Source organism: Ranitomeya variabilis, chromosome 6, assembly GCF_051348905.1.
Source record: "Ranitomeya variabilis isolate aRanVar5 chromosome 6, aRanVar5.hap1, whole genome shotgun sequence".
Classification (NCBI taxonomy): Eukaryota; Metazoa; Chordata; class Amphibia; order Anura; family Dendrobatidae; genus Ranitomeya; species Ranitomeya variabilis.
Window position 1 is genome coordinate 316,226,052 of NC_135237.1, and position 22,637 is coordinate 316,248,688.

The following is a 22,637-nucleotide window of genomic DNA, read 5'->3' on the forward strand; positions in this document are numbered from 1 at the left end:
CACCCTTTACAAAGGCCGCAAGGGAAGAAGCCAGGCAGATCCTTTTGATTTACTTGCTTACTTGCTGTTTTTGTAGATTCATAATGGCTATGGACCAATAGATCTTTCAAATTGGCAGATCTTCTAGCCACAATTGATGGTTGTGTTGGTAGAATATCTCTTAACACCGGGTCCATCAGCAGTACCTCCCAATGTTTATAGATAATATTCTTCAAATTATACCATTCTTTATTGAACTTTTAATTAAAGAATACTGAAGCACCACTAGAAGTAGTATTGGGGAGCACGCAAGCTCAGCTCCCTCTACCCGCCCCACGGGCGTAGACCACACAGGATAGCTCCCAACAAAGATACAGGCAAAAAAACGGAGCAAGAACATCCACAGCAACATGTTTTTAAAACTAAAAAAGTATAAAGTTTATTAAATAATTACAACATAGTACCATCAATTTTACAACTGTAATGAGTGCTAAGTGCTCTGCAGACACAGAGAGGCAACAATAGAGGGGAAATGATGATAGCCACACACAGGGGGGGGGGGAAAAACACATACAGTGGTGCCCTTTCACCCCCATGAAGCACCGGGACACTAAGCTCACAATGACAAACTCCTATAGGGTCCTTCCGGTATCCCCTTTTGAAAATAACACAGAGTTATGGAGCACAAGTGTGCACCGTACTTAATAAGGCTTACCCATCGTAGTTACTTCAACCGGGTTCCCCCTCCTGGTGTGGCACCCCTGGACGCGCGTTTCGCGTATTCGCTTTATCAACAGGGTAACTCTGTAGCCATTCTCGTGTGTTTTAATACTAAAACAACCGGAAGTAAAAGCCGGCAAACCGGCGCATGCGCAGTGACACCCGGAGCGCGTCTCCGCCTAGACCGTCACAGCAGGGCGGGCGTAAGGGGGAAAAACCTCCCATAGACGTCATATGACGCGCGCCCTGCTTCTGGAGACGGGCCAAGCAGAGAGCACGCCTCCCGAGCGGCAACGGACATGCGCACGCCAGGCAACCATTTTTATGAAGACCAGAGTATCGGCCACATCTATAGAGATCAAGGGGCTGCACATTCACACCCACCATGTTAAAAGGCCATAATGGTGAGTAAACAGTGACACTAAGATCAAAGACCCTTATGTGCAAAGAGAATAGTTTGTGCAACAGGCACAGTTAGTGCAATAACATTGTGGGCCAGTATGGGCCCCATATCAATGTATAAAGTGACACGTGCATACAAAAATATAACAGTACAGAAATATAAAAAAATGCAAAACACCTAAGTGCAAATAGTATTAAAGTAATAAAATCTTCATTATGTGCTATAATTGGAACTCCACTTCCTTCATTCCTCCTTCCTCAAAGTGTAATGTGATGTAATTACATGGAGGTGAGAGATATTAAGCAGCCCAGATGCCGACTGTAGTCATGGATGTAAAGAAATTAACTAAAATAGAAACAAACACAAGAAAATGTTAATACTAAACAGAAAATTAAAAACAAACGGTGAATTGACTCAAACATGGAGAGACCCAAAATTAGTCACATATATCCAAATATTCATTTTCAATTTTTGGTTTTACATTTCAAATTTGAAAAGTCCTCCACCACACAGGCGCAACGAGGTCAGAGGTGGTGCCCCATTTGGGAGCCGAAAGATATAAAATATAATATAATATAACTCAGAGAAAGGGGGCGAAACTTAATTTCTCATTCAGCCCCTTTGGGGCCATAGTATCAAGGGTGACAATCCACCTACATTCGCGTTGTGCAAGTGTTTTGGCGGTATTGCCACCCCTGATCCCTCCATGGATCCTCTCTATGCCCCTTATTTCCAGACCCCTGGGGTCACAACCATGACATTTATGAAAGTGTCTGGGCAGGGTTTTGAGGCCTGCCACATCCACTGCCTTTTTCGCGGCTATAATATCACGTACATGTTCGCGTGCCCGAATCCTTAATTCCCTAGATGTGAGACCCACGTAAATTAGGGAGCAGGGGCAGGTTGCATAATAGATAACACCAGCAGTACTACATGAGATAAATTCTCTTATTTTAAACTCCCTGCTCCCATCTGAGGTCTTGAAGGTACCACATCTAAGGATATTCGGACACGCGACACATGATCCGCATGGATAACAGCCCTGTCTTGGGCTGCCCACATCCAAGAAACTTCTATTCCTAGTTTTTGCTACATAATGGCTCCTCACCAAGTTGTCTTTGAGGTTCCTACCTCTCCGTTGTGTCATGAGTGGAAATTTAGTTAAGTGTGAGGCCAATATTGCGTCGGTCTGTAACACAGACCAATGCCTGTTTAATATTTCTCGGATGCGGTTCCACTGGCAGTTGGACGTCGATATAAATCTGACCCCAGACCCGTCATCAGATTTTGGCTTCTTTCCCTGTGCCAGTAAGTCCTCCCTCCTTGTGGATTTGGCCCTTCCATACCCTGCCCTGATGCTCCGGCGACTATACCCCCTAGCCTGGAAACGCTCCGACAGAATGGTGGACTGCCTCTCAAAGCGGGCCTCTGTAGAGCATACCCGTCTGTTCCTCAAAAATTGCCCAACTGGGATGGCCTTAATGGTAGAATAATTGTGTGCCGAGGATGCATGCAGCAATGAGTTGACGGATGTTTCCTTCCGATATAAGTCCGTCTCAATGGATCCATCCTCGGCAACACATAAAGAAATATCCAAAAAATCAATGGTGGTTTTATGCCAAGAATATGTGAATTTTAAATTAAAATTATTGTGATTTAATTCCAACATAAAATTGGCAAGGCTGGCCTCGCTACCGTTCCAAATCATTAGAACATCATCGATGTAGCGAAACCAGCCCACCACCGGGTCGGCGGCGTGCGCCCCGTCACCCTGAAAGATGAACCTCTCCCAGAACCCCAAAAAGAGGTTTGCATATGACGGGGCACACGCCGCGCCCATGGCTGTGCCTTGTAACTGTAAATAAAACCTGTCTTTGAAAACAAAATAATTGTGAGTTAAAATAAACTCAAGTAAATCCAAAACAAATTCAACTAAATGGCCATCCCAGTTGGCAGCTTCAAGGAAGAAACGGGCGGCCCTTAGTCCATCTACATGTCTGATGGATGTGTATAATGATTCTATGTCAATAGTGACAAGGATCATACCCGCCTCGAGAGACAGTCCATCCACTCTTCTTAGTACATCCGTAGTGTCTCTGACATAGGAGGGAAGTGTCTCGACTAAAGGTTTCAAGTAGAAATCTACAAATTTGCAAATATTGTCGGACAACCCCCCTATGCCAGAGACAATCGGCCGTCCAGGCGGGTTCACAGCGTCCTTATGCACCTTGGGCAGGGCATAGAAGGTAGCAACTCTAGGGAACTTAGGCATAAGTCCCTCGAGTACCTTCCTGGGTACAGCACCCGGTCCGTCCGCCAAATCCAGGATACGCGCTAATTTGTCAGTAAAGATCTGAGTGGGATCTTGGGGCAGCATACGGTACGTGTCCTTGTTCCTCAGCTGCCGCATAACCTCCCTTTCATACTTCTCAATTGGCCAAATCACCACATTCCCCCCCTTGTCAGCTGGTTTTATAACCACAGAATCAAGTTCCTGCAACTCTCTCAAGGCCTTCCTCTGATCCACTGTTAAGTTATCATTATAAAGCCCCCTTGATAGTTTAGTCAAATCTTCGGTAACTAGTCTACAAAATATGTCTACTTGAGGACATAGAGACAAGGGGGGGAATGTGGTTGACCTAGGCACAAGTGTAGAAGGGAATTTACCTAAGGAATCTGGCTGCTGCTCCTTAAGAAGATCCTCTAATGCTGTCAAGGCGTCAGCCTCCACCTCATTCAACGAAATATCACCGAGATTCTTTTGACCATGCAGTTTTTTGAGGAGTAATTTGCGACAAAATAGGTGGGTATCTTTCACAACTGTAAAAGAGTCAAATTGGTTAGATGGAACGAAATTAAGACCCAATTTCAAAACTTCAGTTTGTGTTTTGGATAAGGGATAAGAAGATAAATTGATCACCTCAAGACCTGTGTCTTTAGTCTTCCGTTCATAGGATGGGGGAGGGGTAAATTTTCTTCTCTTCCCATTATATTTAGCCTTGGCTGCTCTATTCGGCTGTGTTTTCCGCTCCCTCCCTCCACCCGATGTATTCGATCGGTCGGAGGCTACACTCGCTTCATCCACAGATGTTGCGGATGAGATGGATCCTGATCTTTGTTGCAATGCGGGGCGAGTTTTATTTTTACCCATCCTCCAACGATACACTCGGTTGTCCCGATAGTCTGCATTATCCCTTTGTAATTTTTTGGTTTTGATCCCACTGATCTCTTGCTCCCATTTCTTGAAATCATTGTCCAAATCATTATTTAATTTTTCTAATGCCTCCGTAGTTAGGTCATCTTTTATAATTTTTTGGATGTTATCAATTTCTTTCTCCAACTCAGTTAACTTTTTTGTGTCCAATTTCATGAGCAATTCAATGAACCCCCTGGAGCATTTCGAGGCCACCTCCTCCCACTCAGATCTAAACAGTTCGTCTTCCACAGGGAAGGAGGGAAATATCTGTACGCGTAATCCCCTCGGGATCAGGCCACGGGCCAGGTACTGCCCCAGAGTGGCCTTGTTCCACCACAGCCTCGTACGCCTGTGTAGTAGGGACTTCAATTTACTGGCACAGGGAAAGAAGCCAAAATCTGATGACGGGTCTGGGGTCAGATTTATATCGACGTCCAACTGCCAGTGGAACCGCATCCGAGAAATATTAAACAGGCATTGGTCTGTGTTACAGACCGACGCAATATTGGCCTCACACTTAACTAAATTTCCACTCATGACACAACGGAGAGGTAGGAACCTCAAAGACAACTTGGTGAGGAGCCATTATGTAGCAAAAACTAGGAATAGAAGTTTCTTGGATGTGGGCAGCCCAAGACAGGGCTGTTATCCATGCGGATCATGTGTCGCGTGTCCGAATATCCTTAGATGTGGTACCTTCAAGACCTCAGATGGGAGCAGGGAGTTTAAAATAAGAGAATTTATCTCATGTAGTACTGCTGGTGTTATCTATTATGCAACCTGCCCCTGTTCCCTAATTTACGTGGGTCTCACATCTAGGGAATTAAGGATTCGGGCACGCGAACATGTACGTGATATTATAGCCACGAAAAAGGCAGTGGATGTGGCAGGCCTCAAAACCCTGCCCAGACACTTTCATAAATGTCATGGTTGTGACCCCAGGGGTCTGGAAATAAGGGGCATAGAGAGGATCCATGGAGGGATCAGGGGTGGCAATACCGCCAAAACACTTGCACAACGCGAATGTAGGTGGATTGTCACCCTTGATACTATGGCCCCAAAGGGGCTGAATGAGAAATTAAGTTTCGCCCCCTTTCTCTGAGTTATATTATATTATATTTTATATCTTTCGGCTCCCAAATGGGGCACCACCTCTGACCTCGTTGCGCCTGTGTGGTGGAGGACTTTTCAAATTTGAAATGTAAAACCAAAAATTGAAAATGAATATTTGGATATATGTGACTAATTTTGGGTCTCTTCATGTTTGAGTCAATTCACCGTTTGTTTTTAATTTTCTGTTTAGTATTAACATTTTCTTGTGTTTGTTTCTATTTTAGTTAATTTCTTTACATCCATGACTACAGTCGGCATCTGGGCTGCTTAATATCTCTCACCTCCATGTAATTACATCACATTACACTTTGAGGAAGGAGGAATGAAGGAAGTGGAGTTCCAATTATAGCACATAATGAAGATTTTATTACTTTAATACTATTTGCACTTAGGTGTTTTGCATTTTTTTATATTTCTGTACTGTTATATTTTTGTATGCACGTGTCACTTTATACATTGATATGGGGCCCATACTGGCCCACAATGTTATTGCACTAACTGTGCCTGTTGCACAAACTATTCTCTTTGCACATAAGGGTCTTTGATCTTAGTGTCACTGTTTACTCACCATTATGGCCTTTTAACATGGTGGGTGTGAATGTGCAGCCCCTTGATCTCTATAGATGTGGCCGATACTCTGGTCTTCATAAAAATGGTTGCCTGGCGTGCGCATGTCCGTTGCCGCTCGGGAGGCGTGCTCTCTGCTTGGCCCGTCTCCAGAAGCAGGGCGCGCGTCATATGACGTCTATGGGAGGTTTTTCCCCCTTACGCCCGCCCTGCTGTGACGGTCTAGGCGGAGACGCGCTCCGGGTGTCACTGCGCATGCGCCGGTTTGCCGGCTTTTACTTCCGGTTGTTTTAGTATTAAAACACACGAGAATGGCTACAGAGTTACCCTGTTGATAAAGCGAATACGCGAAACGCGCGTCCAGGGATGCCACACCAGGAGGGGGAACCCGGTTGAAGTAACTACGATGGGTAAGCCTTATTAAGTACGGTGCACACTTGTGCTCCATAACTCTGTGTTATTTTCAAAAGGGGATACCGGAAGGACCCTATAGGAGTTTGTCATTGTGAGCTTAGTGTCCCGGTGCTTCATGGGGGTGAAAGGGCACAACTGTATGTGTTTTCCCCCCCCCCCTGTGTGTGGCTATCATCATTTCCCCTCTATTGTTGCCTCTCTGTGTCTGCAGAGTGCACTTAGCACTCATTACAGTTGTAAAATTGATGGTACTATGTTGTAATTATTTAATAAACTTTATACTTTTTTAGTTTTAAAAACATGTTGCTGTGGATGTTCTTGCTCCGTTTTTTTGCCTGTAGCATTCTTTATTGAACGTAGAAATAAATCGTACCTGGTTATTCTCCTTTTTTGCAGATGTCATTGGATGATATAGAAGTTGGTCTCTTGTTGCCTTTGCAGCTCTTTGATAGCCTCTTTTTATGGCCCTTTTACTATATCCCCTATCAAGGAATCTACTTGTAAGATCAATGGCTTGCATGTTAAAGCTTTCCTCATTTGAACAAATGCGTTTGGCTCGTAGGTACTGACCAATAGGTATCCCACGAATAGTTGCTGGTGGGTGAGAAGAGTCTGCGGACAAAAAAGAATTCGTAGATGTAGGTTTTCTGAAAATATCCGTATTAATCCGTCCATCTAGATCCACACACATTTTGATGTCCAAAAAGTCCATCTCTCTTCCAGTTTTAAACGTACAGTGGGGCAAAAAAGTATTTAGTCAGTCAGCAATAGTGCAAGTTCCACCACTTAAAAAGATGAGAGGCGTCTGTAATTTACATCATAGGTAGACCTCAACTATGGGAGACAAACTGAGAAAAAATAATCCAGAAAATCACATTGTCTGTTTTTTTATCATTTTATTTGCATATTATGGTGGAAAATAAGTATTTGGTCAGAAACAAACAATCAAGATTTCTGGCTCTCACAGACCTGTAACTTCTTCTTTAAGAGTCTCCTCTTTCCTCCACTCATTACCTGTAGTAATGGCACCTGTTTAAACTTGTTATTAGTATAAAAAGACACCTGTGCACACCCTCAAACAGTCTGACTCCAAACTCCACTATGGTGAAGACCAAAGAGCTGTCAAAGGACACCAGAAACAAAATTGTAGCCCTGCACCAGGCTGGGAAGACTGAATCTGCAATAGCCAACCAGCTTGGAGTGAAGAAATCAACAGTGGGAGCAATAATTAGAAAATGGAAGACATTCAAGACCACTGATAATCTCCCTCGATCTGGGGCTCCACGCAAAATCCCACCCCGTGGGGTCAGAATGATCACAAGAATGGTGAGCAAAAATCCCAGAACCACGCGGGGGGACCTAGTGAATGAACTGCAGAGAGCTGGGACCAAAGTAACAAGGCCTACCATAAGTAACACACTACGCCACCATGGACTCAGATCCTGCAGTGCCAGACGTGTCCCACTGCTTAAGCCAGTACATGTCTGGGCCCGTCTGAAGTTTGCTAGAGAGCATTTGGATGATCCAGAGGAGTTTTGGGAGAATGTCCTATGGTCTGATGAAACCAAACTGGAACTGTTTGGTAGAAACACAACTTGTCGTGTTTGGAGGAAAAAGAATACTGAGTTGCATCCATCAAACACCATACCTACTGTAAAGCATGGTGGTGGAAACATCATGCTTTGGGGCTGTTTCTCTGCAAAGGGGCCAGGATGACTGATCCGGGTACATGAAAGAATGAATGGGGCCATGTATCGTGAGATTTTGAGTGCAAACCTCCTTCCATCAGCAAGGGCATTGAAGATAAAACGTGGCTGGGTCTTTCAACATGACAATGATCCAAAGCACACCACCAGGGCAACGAAGGAGTGGCTTCGTAAGACGCATTTCAAGGTCCTGGAGTGGCCTAGCCAGTCTCCAGATCTCAACCCTATACAAAACCTTTGGAGGGAGTTGAAAGTCCGTGTTGCCAAGCGAAAAGCCAAAAACATCACTGCTCTAGAGGAGATCTGCATGGAGGAATGGGCCAACATACCAACAACAGTGTGTGGCAACCTTGTGAAGACTTACAGAAAATGTTTGACCTCTGTCATTGCCAAAAAAGGATATATTACAAAGTATTGAGATGAAATTTTGTTTCTGACTAAATACTTATTTTCCACCATAATATGCAAATAAAATGATAAAAAAACAGACAATGTGATTTTCTGGATTTTTTTTTCTCAGTTTGTCTCCCATAGTTGAGGTCTACCTATGATGTAAATTACAGACGCCTCTCATCTTTTTAAGTGGTGGAACTTGCACTATTGCTGACTGACTAAATACTTTTTTGCCCCACTGTAAGTCTTATATTTAGGTTGTTATTATTCAATTGTCCCATCAGTATTTCCAAATCTTCGGGTGTGCCATCCCATAGGAAGAGGACATCATCAATGTACCTCATCCAGTTATGAACATTAGTCATTCCCTGGATGAGGTCATTGTGGAAGATGTCCATCTCCCAGGCCCCCAAAAACAGGTTGGCATACGATGGGGCGCAAGATGCCCCCATCACAGTGCCCTGTAGTTGTAGGTATGTTTGAGTATTAAAGGTGAACGCATTATGGGTTAACAAAAACTCCAAAAGGATTAAAATGAGTTCAATTAAGGGGGCATCCAAAGAGCTCGAAGAAAGAAATCATTTAACAGCCCCAAGTCCGTCTGAATGACGGATAGAAGTATACAAAGACTCCACGTCGGCCGTTACAATAATCATACCTTCATCCAGGTACAGCTGGTCTAATCTCTGTAAGGCCGACGTGGTATCCTTGATATATGAAGGTAAGTTTGCAACTAAGGGTTTCAGAAAATAGTCAATGATATTAGCTATCAATTCACAAGGCCCATCATTACCTGAAACTATGGGACGGCCAGGTGGATCCAGGGCATTCTTATGAAGCTTGGGGATCAGGTAAAACGTAGGAAGTTTAGGGTGATTCAACTGTATACTGTCAACCAGTTTTTTGGACACAATTCCTTGTAAAAATGCTTTATCAATAATGTCCAATAGAAGTTTCTGGAAGAAAGATAGAGGATGGTAAGTGAGGCGTTTGTAGCATAAGGTGTCATTGAGCAATTTATAAGCCTGCCTTTCGTATTGTTCCTTTGGCCAAATGACAAGGTTACCCCCCTTATCGGCCGGTTTGAATACTACGTCAGGCCAGCTCTTCAGCTCTTGTATGGCCTGGCGTTCCATCTTGGTTATGTTTGAAGCGCTTTTTTGATTACTAGCTAAATCTTCAACATCTCTAGTTACTAATTTTGTAAAGATGTCCACCGCCGGACATATGCTAAGGGGAGGAAATTTTTTGGATCTAGTATAAAGTTGTTGAGGGATGGTACTAACCTCTGTCGGATTGTTTTCCTCTTCCAAGGCAGTCAAATTATCAAGAATCTCCTTATCAATGGAAATGAGTGAAGGATCTTGATCACAATTTTTTGAATGCAGTTTTTTAAGTATTAGTTTTCTGGCAAATAGATGAACATCCTTTACTGATATAAACGCATCTAGATGATGTGAGGGGGAAAAAGTTAGGCCTTTTTGCAAAATCTTAATTTGAACTGAAGTAAGAACATGGTTAGAAAGATTAACTACCTGATATTGATTGTTCTTCCTTCTGCCTCTCTGTGCTTTGTTAAATATCTCCGGAAATTTCTTCTTACCATTACCGCTTCTAAGGTGGAAATCTCGGGTAGACTCAACATCACTATTAGACGCATTACTATCAAGCCCGGATGCACTAGAGACCTCTGAATTTCTTCTAGACTTTGTATGGAACATAACATCTGTTTTCTTTTGTTGCCATCTAAACACTTTATCAGCGTCATAATCTGCCACATCCCGCTGAAATTTTCTTAACTTGTCCTGACTAACTCTTTCCTCCAAAGAATTTACATCATTGTCCAAGTCTTTGGACCATTTCACAAATTGCTCATTAGGCATATCTTTAGACAGCCGTCTAGACACATCCTCTAGTTCCTTGTCAATGAGTCTGTGCCATTATTTCAATTAAATGATTTTATTCTGTCTGTGTCTTTTTTACAATCTAACTGTGGGCTTAGTTATGGGGGAGTTTTATAGACGCCTCTCCATTACTAGCCTGTGGGCTTGATGTCAGTGACCATAAAGCAGCAGACATCAACTCCACAAATATTACCCCACTTGCCATGATAAGGAAAAAGTTCCTAAATTGTAGACTTTTTTGCAAATAAATATTAACGTCAACCCAAGGCTTTGTCTGAGTTTTCAATTGTGTCCCTCAGTGTATTTGAGTTTTGCATCCCTGTTTTAGAGTGTTTGGATGGATTACTAAAAAACAGACATTTTACACAAGAAGTTTATCTATATATATAAAAACGAGTGTGTTTGTATCAATGATGATGTCATAATGGTTTCCATGGTGACGATGATATCATAAAGGTTGCCATGGCGAAGATGATGTCATAATGGTTGCCATGGTGATGATGATATCTTAAAGGTTGCCATGGCAAGGATGATGTCATAATGGTTGCCATGGCGACGATGATATCATAAAGGTTGCCATGTGAAGATGATGTCATAATGGTTGCCATGGCGACGATGATATTATAAAGGTTGCCATGGCGAAGATGATGTCATAACGGTTGCTATGGTGATGATGATGTCATAATAGGTTGTAATGGTGACGGTTATGTCATAATGGTTGCCATGTTGGCGACGATGTCAGAATATTTACCATGGTGAAGATGATCTCATAATGGGTATATGTTTATAGAAAAACAGCCGCACACTGAAGACTTGAGGGTTATGCAAAAAGTATTCTTTATTTGTGCGTACAGACATCACCAGGTGCTCAATAACGTATAAAGTGACTGCATCACCAATGAGACGGTCATAGCGCTTCAATGCTCCTACAGGCACCGCCCATACCGGACTAAGTCTTTCTTCCTTGCACATCCTTTACCTTTACTAAAAGTGAGGTTTTGACAAAGACCATCCCTTGTCGAAACGTTAACCTTATTGTCTGCCAAATTCTTTATACATTATTGAGCACCTGGTGATGTCTGTACGCACAAATAAAGAAAGAACACTTTTTGCATAACCTTCAAGTCTTCAGTGTGCGGCTGTTTTTCTATAAATATTGTGACTATTTGTTCAGCCTGCACCTACCGCTCCAGGATACAGAGTGCACCACATTTCTCCAGACTATAATGGGTATATGGGCACGGAACTATGGGATGGAGAATGTGTGATGGATATATGGGCACGGGACTATGGGATGGAGGATATGTATGATGGGTATATGGGCACGGGACTATGGGATAGAGGATGTGTGATGTGTATATGGGCACAAGACTATGGGATGGAGGATATGTATGATGGGTATATGGGCATGGGACTGTGGGATGGAGGATGGGTATAATAGGCATGGGACTATGGAATGGAGAATGTTTATGATGGGTGTATGGGCACAGGACTATGGGATGGAGGATATGTATAATGGGTATATGGCCATAGGACTATGGGATGGAGGATGTGTGATGGGTATATGGGCATCGGACTATGGGATGGAGGATATGTATGATGGGTATATGGGCACAGGACTATGGGATGGAGGATGTGTATGATGGGTATATGGGCATAGGACTATGGAATGGTGGATGTGCATGATGGGTATATGGGCACAGGACTATGGGATGGAGGATGTGTATGATGGGTAAATGGGCATGGGATTATGGGATGGAGGATATGTATGATGGATATATGGGCACGGGACTATGGGATGAAGGATAATCATGATTTGTTATAACTAACCACAGTTAGTTACTATGCCCGGACAACGCTGGGCTCTTCAGCTAGTTATTCATAAAATGTAATTATAGGAAAACTGTCATGACTATGTAATGCCTTAACATGGAAATTTTGCAGGAAAAATTTCTGATAACTAACACACCATACAAGATTAAATTAACAATTTCCATTCTATTGTAGCAAACAGAGAATTTGAATTAGATAAGAAATTGATAGATAAAGTGTATTAGAAAAAATAAAAAAAATAAAAAAATGAATGTTTTACTGCACGTTTGAAATCCCCTGCTAATCCACATTGATGTTAACTTTTCCTGCATGAGTACTATTTGTACCTATTATAGGGCACACTTTTTAAAAAGAAATAACTGATGTTTTTGAGAAAAGTTGCAACAAGTCAGTCATCTAGTACTCAAAACTCACACAAATCTATGTTACACAGGAATTACCAGAGTACGAGTTAGTACGTGCTTGGGGCTCTTGAATGACTTATAGAGGGTAGTTAAAAGTGGAGGTTCCAACTCCATAGCATCCATATACCTAATAAGGCATAAGATCAGGGGTTGATATTATTACTCAAGACTGCTAACTGTACTCTAACAGAAGAAAAATAGCATTAAAATACTAACCTGAATATGTAAGTTGGCAATACAGTATGTTATGATTGATAATGTTTGACACTTGGGTTTACAGTCTTCACCTTAAATATCACCATTAGGAAAATTGCCAAAAACTAGTGCCAAGAATTTCTATCCTCTTTCACTTATCTATTGTGCATGAGATGTAAACCACAGCAACTTCGTGGCTTGCAATTCTCTAAGAGGCAATTACATTATTGAAATACAGTTTGTTAGAAACGGTACCTTTTATAGTATTTTTATCAATTTACAGAAAAACAGCCGCACACTGAAGACTTGAATGTTATGCAAAAAGTATTCTTGCAGCGGGATCAACAGAGCGTAACCTAATGGAGAACCACCCACAGAGTGAGTACAGAAATTGGACTGTATCCAGTTTACAGGAGAGAGCCAGAGACTTGGTCCTGAACTACCAGGGACTGACTAAAGAGGCCTTAATTGACCTACTGGTGGGTGCCAGCCCAACCACCTCCCCACATATGTCTGAAGGACGAGCACTGGAGTTGAGGACCCCCACCCCAAAAAGCCAGTGGGTGGTGTGGTACGAAGAAGATATGGCTGTTCTGGGCACAGGCGTCTCTCAGGAGGACAATGAGGAGGCTGCCGCCGGGCACAGCGGAGACAAGAAGCAATGGATCTTGAAAGAGGGAGTAAAGTAATGTGGAATGTAAACCCAAGAATCCGGGAGCCTGTACGGATCACCCGGACAGAGTTAAAGCCATTTGATGAGGCTTCCGGAGATGTGGAGGGGTTCTTCAAGGACTTTGAGCAGCAGTGTGCTGTGATGGAGGTGCCCCACTCTAGCTGGATGCGTTTGTTAGTGGGACTCCTGAACGGTAGCCTGGCGGAGGCTTACTGAACCATTGACTCACAGGGAATCGGGATTATAACATTGTAAAGCAGACTATCCTGGATTACCATGCTATCACCCCAGACTCATATATCGCCTACTTCCGAGACCTCCCATGCACTACGGGGGGATCATTTAGGATGTATGCACATAAGATGACCCAGGCATGTCAGAGATGGCTGGAAGCAGAAAATGCCTTTACTGTGGAAGATGTTATACAGGCGTTCCTTATAGAACAATTTCTTGCCAATTGCCCTGCAGAGGTACGGGAATGGGTCCGGGAGCGCACGCTGTGCACCGTGGATAGAGCTGCAGCCCTAGCCGATGAAGCCCTTACTATCCGACTGCAATGGAGGAGGCTTCTGGACAATGAACCACGGCCTTCTCCAGCCCCCCGCCCCCCTCCGATTATATCTGCCCTTCCACCCAGCTGCAGGCCGATGACAATCACAGCTCACAATCCTTGGCCCCAACAGTTCCGACCATGACCTGGGGGTATCACAGAGATGAGATGTTACGGGTGTGGGCAACCTGGACATTTGCAGTCTGGCTGTCTCTCAAGGATTCGGAGGAAGCCCCATGCAGCCCCACCTCGTCCAGTGCATCTTGTGCACTCCATCCCGCCTGAGGAAGAGCTACCATCACCCCCACCAGAGTGGACCACCGACCACGGCACCATAGATACCCCTGCTGGAGTGTACGGACTCCGGCCTTTGTCCATCAGAAATACAGAGCAACGGCATTTCCACCTGCAGGATGTCTTAATTGATGGATACAAAGTGTCAGGATTTAGAGACACAGGGGCATTCCTGACTATCGCTGACCCCCGTGTGGTTCGACCCGAGGCAATTCACCAGGGTCCGGGAATTCCCATTGTCCTGGTGGGGGGTGTCCGCAAATATGTACAGCGAGCTTTGGTACGTTTGGATTATGGTTTGGGGGAAAAACTGTGTTGGATTGGTGTTATGGGAGGACTTCCTGCAGATATCCTCCTTGGAAATGACATTGGGGAGTTACAAAGTCATTTTGTGGGAGCAGAAGGTCCGTGGGCCTTTCACTTTTCTGAAAGAACAATTGGAGGGAGATATCGCAGATACCAGAATGCCCATCATTCCCTACGTTCTACAGTTCAGAGACTGTCTCGCCCAGCTAGCTGCCTTGGCTAATGAACATCAGCGAACGGCCCAGTCCAGTCAAAAAGCCGGGTATAACCATAAAGCCAGGATCCGGGAATTTATGGACAAGTGCTCATGATTATTGCAACCCCTGCCACTGTACAAGGAACTATAAACAGTGGAGCAAAGTGGACTAAAGTGAGCAGGCCAGAGGTCTGTGTAGACCTAATGGCGTGCTCACTTATTATGAGGGGGGAGAGGTTGTGATGGTGTGATATGCTATGTGGGTATCATTTTTGTGTATATTTCTATTTTACTTATTTTCATGGTGTTTGTAGGATGAGTTGTTATTTGCCATCTGATATTCTCCCCACAGTTCTGTATTGTTATCTCTCCACAGGGTCAGTGAATAATGTTGTTTGCTAATATGCTAATGACATGTTGACCTAGCTTGTTGAAACAATGAGCCCCTGAGACTTCCCCCCTCCTGACCTGTGAATGAGGAGGGAGACTTGTAAATATCAGGGAGGTGAGACACAGTCAGTCTGGTGTGGAATGATGTGAAGAGGATAGCAGAGAGAAAGAAGAGTATATGGACTATGCTATCCTCTCTGCTGGATTGTTGGACTTTTATCCTGTTACTGAACTGCATTCGTGTTTTGGACTATTGTATCCTCAGTGTGGTGGATTATATGAACCTTTTGTGTTTTGCCTAAATAAAGGTTCTGGAATTGTTCACTATTCTCTTGCTCTGTTGATTGTGTGGTACCGGAGTAGGATCCTGTGACACTGAACAAATCTGTAGAAAATGTAACTTTTATGCCTGACATGGCACTTATGTGCCCATTACACAATGGATGCCTGACCACACCATTCATTTTCAAGCCGCCAAGGGAGGACTTAGATTTTGGACCACTCCTCCATACAGATATTCTCTTGATCTTTAAGGTTTCGGGGCTGTCACTGGGCAACATTTCAGCTCCCTCTAAAGATTTTCTATTGGATTCAGTTATGGAGACTGGCTTGGCCACTCTAGGACCTTGAAATACTTCTTACAGAGACACTCCCTAGTTTCCTTAGCTGTGTGTTTTGATTCATTGTCATGCTTGGAGACCCAGCCATGGCCCATCTTCAATGCTCTTACTGAGTGAAGGAGGTGGTTGTCCAAAATCTCGAGATACATGACCCCATCCATCATCCCTTCGATATGGTGCAGTCCTCCCGTCCCCTTTGCAGAAAAAAAGGGCCCCATAGTATGATGTTTACCCCACCATGCTTCACAGTTGGGACAGTGTTCACATGGTTATACTTATCCTTCTTCTTCCTCCAAACACGAGTGTAGTTGATGCCAAAAAGTTCTATTTTGGTCTCATCTGACCACATGATCTTCTCACATACCTCCTGAGGATCATCCTGATGTCATTGGTGAACTTCAAACAGACTAGGACATAGGCTGGCGTGAGCAGGAGACCGTGCGTGCCCTGGAGGATTTTAATCCATGACGGTGTAGTGTGTTATTAATAGTAATGTTTGAGACTGTGGTCCCAGCTCTCTTCAGGTCATTGACCAGGTCCTCCCATGTAGTTCTGAGCTGATTCCCAACCTTTCTCAAAATCATCTTTACCCTAGTAGGCGAGATCTCGCATAGAGCCCCAGACCAAGGAAGATTGACAGTCATCCTGTGTTTCTTCCATTTTATCCTAATTGCACTAACAGTTGTTGCTTTTTCACCAAGATGCTTGCTTATTGTCCTGTAGCCCATCCCAGCCTTGTGCATGTCTATAAGTTTGTCCCTGATGTCCTTAGACAGCTCTTTGGTCTTGGCCATGGTGGAGAGGTTGGAGTGTGATTGATTGAGTGTGTGGACAGGTGTCCACAGATAATAATGAGTGCAGAGTAGGAGGGCTTCTTAAAGAAAAACTAACAGGTCTAAGAGAGACAGAGTTCTTGCTGGTCGGTAGGTAATGAAATATTTATTTCATGCAATAAAATGCAATTTAAATATTTAAAAATCATACAATGTGATTTTCTGGTTTTTATTTTAAAATTCTGTCCCTCACACTTCAAGTGAACCTACGATAAAAATTACAGACCTCTCCATTCTTTGTATGTGGGAAAACTTGCAAAATCAGCAGTGTATCAAATAGTTTTTTCCCCACTGTATATATTTTGGAGTTTTTCTATGTTATTAATGGATTAACAAAAGCCTTTGATCCTCTAGATCAGTGTTTCCCAAACTCCAGCTCTTGAAACTCCCACACGTAATGTTTTCAGGATTTCCTTTGTATTGCACAGGTGATGTAATTATTATTAAGGCATCAGAGACTGCCACGGGTTCTCTCATCCGTGCAATACTAAGGAAATCCTGAAAACATGATGTGTTGGGGGCCGTAAGGACTGATTTGGGAAACACTGCTCTAGATGCACAAAATAATAATTGTCTGGATGATATAAACAGTGGTCCATTCATTCTCTGTAGGGCTGCCAGAAAATGCCAAGCACAGCACTCAATAGTTCCTTAGGGAACAAATGAAGATGTTGTTGAGCATGAGCACTGCAACTCCAATAGGAATAAAACTTCCCTGTTCTGCAAATCAATGCAGGTCCCCAGAGATGAATCACCACTGATCAACAAGTTATCAACTATCTTGCATATACAGTGGCTTGAGAAAGTATTCACCCTCCCTTGGCATTTTTTTTGCTACCTCCCAACATGGAATTTCACTGTTTTTTGAGGGTTTGAATCAGTTCATGTAAAGAACATGCTTACAACTGTGAACATTTGAGTTTCTTCTTATTGTGAAGCAAGCAACAAATAGAACAAACTAACTGAAAACTTCACTGTGCATAACTATTCACCCCCTAAAGTCAGTACTTTCTAGAGCCTCCTTTTGCCACAAATACAGCTGAAAGTTGCTTTGAATAAGTCTATAGGAGGTTTTCCACATCTAGCTACTGGGATTTTTGCCCTTTCCTCAAGGCAAATTTCAAGCTCTTTCAAGTCTGAGCACAGATTCTCAAGTGGATTAAGGTCTGGGCTTTGACTAGGCCACTTTAAAACATTTACACTTTTCTCCTTAAACCACGCATGTGTTGCTTTAGCTTTGGTTCACTGTCTTGCTGGAAGGTGAACCTTCCTCCTTCCAAGTCTAAAATCATTGACAGACCAAGGCAGGTTTTGCTCAAGAAAATCACTATATTTTCCACCATCCATCTTCACCTAGACTAGAACCATTTTCCATGTGCTTTGTTGGTTTGGCTCCAGACATAGCGTTTACATTGGTGGCCAGATGTATGGACAGATACATCAGTCTCTGCTTGGGAACTCTGCAGCTCCTTCAAGGTTACCATTGGTCTCTGTGGTGCATCTCTGATTAATGCCCTCCTTGCCCGGGCTTAGAATTTTGGTGGGCGACCCTCTCATGGCAAGTTTGTTGTTGTACCATTTTCGTTACATTTGATAATAATGTATTTGATTGTGCACCTTGGGTATCATCAGAGAATGGGATATATTTTTAAAACCCATCCCTGCCTGTACTCATCAACAACTTTGTCCCTGACTTGTTTGGAGATCAACTTGGTCTTTATGGTGTTGTTTGGTTAGTGATGCCTCTTGCTTAATCCCTTAGTGACCGAGCAAATTTTGACCTTCATGGCCAAACCAAATTTTACAATTCTGACCAGTAGTCACTATGTGGTAAAAACTCTGGAATGCTTCAACGTATTCCACTGATGCTGAGACTGTTTTTTTTCATGACATATTGTACTTCAAGATAGTGAAAAACTTTCTGCAATATGACTTGCATTTATTTATGAAAAAAAAGAAATTTAGCAAAAAAATTAAAATTTTAGCCATTTTCAAACTTTTTATTTTTGTGCCCTTAAATCAGAGAGTTATGTTACACAAAAAGGTTAATACTAGTGATGAGCGAATATACTCGTTACTTGAGATTTCCTGAGCATGCTCGGGTGTCCTCCGAGTATTTTTTAGTGCTCGGAAATTTAGTTTTTATTGCCGCAGCTGAATGATTTACATCTGTTAGCTAGCATAAGTACATGTGGGGGTTGCCTGGTTGCTAGGGAATCCCCACATGTACTTATGCTGGCTAACAGGTGTAAATCATTCAGCTGCAGCAATAAAAACTAAATTTCCGAGCACTAAAAAATACTTGGAGGACACCCGAGCGTGCTCGGGAAATCTCGAGTAATGAGTATATTCGCTCATCAGTAGTTAATACATAACATTTCCCACATATCTACTTTACAACAGCACAATTTTGGAATATAATTTTTTTTGTTGGAAAGTGATTTCTCATTTTTCCAACAACCTTTACAAAACCATTTATTTAGGGACCACATCACTTATCCAATTTTAAGTGACTTTGAGGGGCCTATATGACAGAAAATACCCCAAAGTGACACCGTTCTAAAAACTGCATCCCTGAATGGCTTCAAAACAACATTCAGAGAGTTTATTAACTCTTCAGTTTCTTCACGAGAACTGAAGCAATGTGGAAAAATAGGCAACTTTTTTCCCCAAAAATAAACTTTAGACCCAAACTTTTTATTTTCAGAAGGGTGAAAAGAGAAAATGAACCACAATTTTTTTGTACAATTTCTCTTGAGTATGCCGATACCCTGTGTGGGGGGGAAATTCGCTGTTTGGGCATAAGGCAGGACTCGTTTTGGAAGGAGCACCGTTTGAGTTTTTGAATGCAAAATTGTCTGGAATCGAGATCGCATGCCATGTCTCGTTTGGAGAACCCTTGATGTGCCTAAACAGTGGAAATCCCCCACAATTGACCCCATTTTGGAAACCTCACCGCTCAAGAATATTTTCCAGGGGTATAGAGTGCATTTTGAACCCACAGGTACGACACAGAATTTGATAGCATAATAATAGCAATCACTTGGCACTCAGAAATGTTTGTTGCAAGAAAAAATGAACATTCCGTTTATTTGTGCATCCAGTTCAAAGATTTAAATGTTTTCGGTCCAATCACAAGACCTTCATCAGAAATATCTTTAACAAAACTGGAAGTAATACACAAAAGGGGTTGTAAAGGCCACAAAGGCCTGAGCTTAGGCAACCCGGGACCAAGGTGACACCTGGAGCGTCTCAGGGATCCTGGAGAAATTCCCGGAGGAAAGGTACAGAGGAGAGGCGAGAACCCACCACTAGGGGTAGCGCTTGGATAGCCAGGTCCGTGGCGCTCTGTCAGGTGCTCCCGGGGCCGGTGTATTACTTCCAGTTTTGTTAAAGATATTTCTGATGAAGGTCTTGTGATTAGACCGAAAACGTTTAAATCTTTGAACTGGATGCACAAATAAGCGGAATGTTCATTTTTTCTTGCAACAAAAATTTCTGAGTGCCAAGTGATTGCTATTATCTTGTTGACAGGCTGGAAACCTGACTTGTGCACCACACAGGATCCTTGAGTGCCGTGTGCATTGTCTGTACAGAATTTGATAGCATTAGGCTGTCATATTGAATATGTTATCATTAGTGTTGAGCGCAAGTGCTCGCTACTCCAGTTTGCATCAGATGCTCGGGTATTCATCAAATATCATGGGTGCTTGAGGGACTTGCGCCAGTCCCTGTCCTGCATGTTTTGCAGCTGTCAGACACCCCCCCAAAAGTGCGAGGATCCAAGATACTTCATGCATACCTGAGCACACAATGCAATCTCAAGTAGTGAGCACTTATGCTCAACAGTAGCCGTCATATCGTCATCATTTTTTTTCTAACTTTGGAAAAAAAAACATGTCACATTAAATATGTTATCATTAGGGTTTATTTCCAAGTGCTTGCTACTCAAGTTTGCATCGGATGCTCCACTATGCATCAGATATCATGGGTGATCAAGTGACTTGTTCAAGTCCCTGCCCTGCATGTTTTGCGGCTGTCACACACCCCGAAAAATGCGAGGATCGGAGATACTCCATGCATACCCGAGCACACAATGCAGACTTGAGTAGTGAGCACTTGCGATCAACAGTAGCCATCATATCGGCATCATTTTTCTTTCTACTTTTGAAAAAAACCCATGTCATATTGAATATGTTATCATTAATGTTGAGCGCAATTGTTTGCTACTCCAGTTTGCATCAGGTGCTCGGGTATGCATCAAATATCATGGGTGCACGAGTGACTTGCTTGAGTCCCTGCCTTGCATGTTTTGCAGCTGTCAGACACCTGCCAAAAAAATTCAAGGATCCACGATACTCCATGCATACCCAAGCACACAATGCAAACTCGAGTAGTGAGCACTTGAGCTCAACAGTAGCCATCATATTGTCATCTTTTTTTTTTACTTTTGAAAAAACCCCAATTCTAACTCCAACCCTAACACAACCCTAACCACAACCATAACCATGACCCTAAAACAACCCTAATGCCAACCCCAACTCTAGCTGCAAAGAATGGAAAAAAATTAAACATTTTTTATTTTATATTTTTTATTTAACTAAGGGTGTGACAAAGGGGTACCTGTTTTTTTTTATTTTGATCACTGTGATCAAAAGGAACCAATATGAAAAATTCTCTATTGTTGCTGGGTACCGGCCAGCAGATCTCGATGGGCGCACTGTGCATGCAATCGACATTTTTTTCCCAGCAAGATAATGCAGAGTGCTGTAGGATGGAGCAGAAGGGAGCGGGGGATGGTGGAGATATTAGGTGGGCTCCAGGGACCCCATTTATCTATTCTCTTATATGTTAGATCATATGAGAGAAGAGAGAAATTAATTTTAAAGCTGACTTTTTTTGTGATATTCGGTGAAAAACAGTGATCACGTGACAGGGGAGAGTAAAAATAAGCCCTGATCATGTTCTCTAGGTCTCAGCTACCCATGGTAGCTGAAAACCCAGAGATTTTCCAAAGCTGGAAGGCACTATACCCTTATTTCCCACCGCCATTAAAAAGCTGCACTGAGGGATAAGTACCTTTAACTGCCGACGTTAAAAGGCATATTGCCGGAGTTAAGGGGTAATGATGTTGGAACCTCTGTGGCATTTTAGAAAAGGTGTGTATAGACTGACAGACCATGTGACACTTAGATTGCACATAAATGGACTTTCTTTTACTAAGTATGTTACTTATGAAGGTAATTGCTTGCACCAGAACTGTTTAGGGGTTTCATAGCAGAAAGGGTGAATACATATGCACATGCCAATTTTTAGTTATTTGATCCCATAAATTTAATTTATGCCTATATTTTTTTTACTTCACTTCACCACCTTAAACTATTTAGTGCTGATGCATTACATACACAATGGATAACACAGATATTTAAACACAGGTTGTAATGTAACAAATTAGATAAAAAACCAAGGATGGTCAGTACTTTTGAAAGCCACTGTAGATGATAACTTGTTTTCACTGGCCCCCCTTTAATGCATTATATTAAGATAAGATAAATATACTGTATGTGTGTCAACACTGGCTCAGTAAAGCAATTGTGGACATATTCTTTGTAGCAGACTCCTAATACACGGCACAAAAGCATGCCTCTGGAAATGAGGTGGAAATTTATCAATGGTGTGATTGTTTTGTCAGGATTATTGTGAAAGGAAAAGCTGACAACATGACATCATTAGTTATTTCCATGGGTGTGCAATACCATTAAGTCTATAAATCATGGATGCACTGCAGCAACACATTTGCATGTAGGTCAACTGATATATATTTTGAAACAAATAGGTCAATTCAGATGCTGAATAAACATTCATGTATTGGGAAGGTTCCTATTCTCCTTATAGACATATGCAGCCAAATACAGTAAATTATAGCTGTAATAGTCCAGATATTTATA

At 42.6% G+C, this 22,637-nt stretch overlaps 1 protein-coding gene across 2 annotated transcripts in view; it reads left to right on the forward strand.

Moving 5' to 3' along the window:
• CDH20 (cadherin 20) overlaps positions 1–22,637 on the forward strand; it is an 818,630-nt gene that overhangs the window by 487,979 nt on the left and 308,014 nt on the right. Inside the window, exon 1 of one of the 2 annotated variants that reach the window (XM_077269731.1) lies at positions 13,116–13,205. The exons of the other annotated variant lie outside the window; for it this stretch is intronic. The gene's annotated coding sequence lies outside the window, so the exon portion shown is untranslated. Of the gene's footprint in view, positions 1–13,115; positions 13,206–22,637 lie in introns of those variants that run through there. 2 annotated transcript variants of the gene reach the window in all.